This window comes from Chaetura pelagica, unplaced genomic scaffold (genome assembly GCF_000747805.2).
Source record: "Chaetura pelagica isolate M959 unplaced genomic scaffold, ChaPel_1.0 scaffold182, whole genome shotgun sequence".
Classification (NCBI taxonomy): Eukaryota; Metazoa; Chordata; class Aves; order Apodiformes; family Apodidae; genus Chaetura; species Chaetura pelagica.
The window spans coordinates 192,927-194,852 of NW_009952442.1; positions in this window are offsets into that span (position 1 = coordinate 192,927).

The following is a 1,926-nucleotide window of genomic DNA, read 5'->3' on the forward strand; positions in this document are numbered from 1 at the left end:
TCCTGCTGCTGCTTCACCTTGCACATCTCCAACTCCTTTTGTTGCTGACTTTTAAACATGTCTTAGCAAGAATCTACCTCCAAAACTCATTTTATCATCTGACCCTGACCCCACCAAGCAAGCATCCCTCTCCATGCCCTGTCCATACTCCTTTCTAAGAGTGTCAAGAGTTCTGTGCTTTTGCTCATGACCCGTCATGAGTCACCTCCTGGCTTATGCTGGCCACCAACCTGGCAAGAACAAGCCACCACCCATCTTGCCCAGCTCCTCCTGCTTGAAAAGGCTCAATTTCTCTTCAAGAATAAATGCACAGGACAATCCAGGCAAGATAACACCAGACAATGAAAATACTTTAGATGCATCAGAGTCCAACTGACAACAAAGAAGCCATCTGGGAAGCTCTGCTTCTCCTCTGGCCTCATGGGAAAGGAAGAAGGGTCACCAAGCCTTGTGCCTGGAGACTTGCATGTGCCAGCCCTGCTTCTGGGAGGTACTTTGGGCAAGGACAGATCTGGACGGAAGGTCCCCCAAAGCAATACCTGGTTTCAGTGGACTCCTGGAGTGAGTCCAGAGGAAGCCACAAGGATGTTAAGAGGGCTGGAGCAGCTCTGCTCTGGAGACAGGCTGGGAGAGTTGGGATGTTCAGCCTGGAGAAGAGAAGGCTCCAGGGAGACCTTAGAGCAGCTTCCAGGGCCTGAAGGGGCTCCAGGAAAGCTGGGGAGGGACTTGGGACAAGGGCAGGGAGTGAGAGGACAAGGGGCAATGGATTGAAACTGGAAGAGGGGAGATTGAGGGGAGACATGAGGAGGAAATTCTTTGGTGTGAGGGTGGTGAGAGCCTGGCCCAGGTTGCCCAGGAAAGCTGTGGCTGCCCCATCCCTGGCAGTGTTGAAGGGCAGGTTGGATGGGGCTTGGAGCAGCCTGGGCTGGTGGGAGGTGTCCCTGCCCATGCAGGGGGTTGGAACTGGATAATCTTTAGGGTCCCTTCCAACCCAAACCAGTCTGGGATTCTATGAAAGAGCAAGCAGGGGGTCTGACTCAAAAGGCCATACTTTGTATTTCTGACCAGATTCTATTCCATGATTCTATGACCAGGAGGTCAACTGAGGGAAACCCAGGAGGTTTCAATGGTGTGAAAATACACCCGAGAGAAGTGAGGTTGTGCAACATTCTGTGAGAAGGAATTAGAAAGAAAGAAGAGGAAATGTAAGAGGAATCACATTCCTGAAGCTGAAACATGTGTCAGCATAATCAGAACAAGGATGTTTTTTTCTCCTTTCACTGCTTGACAATGGTAAGGACAAACCACCATTAGGCTTAATCCAACCCAGTTGTTCACTTCTGAATTACCACTAAAGAAATGTTGTTTCACAGTTCAAGAGAACTAAATTCTCCAGCACAGCAGATGACAGCTCCCTGCTCTGCCTTATCAGGAGGCATCTGGCCAGGTCAAACTAATTACCAGTCCTTATCTAGGAGCAAATGTTTTGCTGCTGCAATGATGGGTTTGTTAAATTGCAAAAGCTTCTTTTAAGGGAAAGCTTCATCATACTTTTAAAAGGCACAATTACTCAGAGAGTCAGGAAGCCCAGTGTCAATTAAAGCAAGGTCTGCTTCAATTACTGCCTGATTTGTGGATTATACCTTAATACTCAGGAGCATCTCTCAGTGCAAAGCAACTTGCTCTTGATGACTCTGCAGTCTTCCTTCAGCTTCAAGGACAGCTAAACCTAGTCCAAGTATTCCCAGAAATCCTCTGTAAATGAACACTTCCAGCCTTTCTTCCATGCACACAATGTGTGTGAACAGGAGCTTGGTAACACCAGCTGGAATTATTAATTCAAGGCCATATAGGCCTCACAGAGTTTCCAGCCTGAAATGGTTTTGCTTTTTTAAGCACCACTGCTCTTGGATCAACAAACATTTG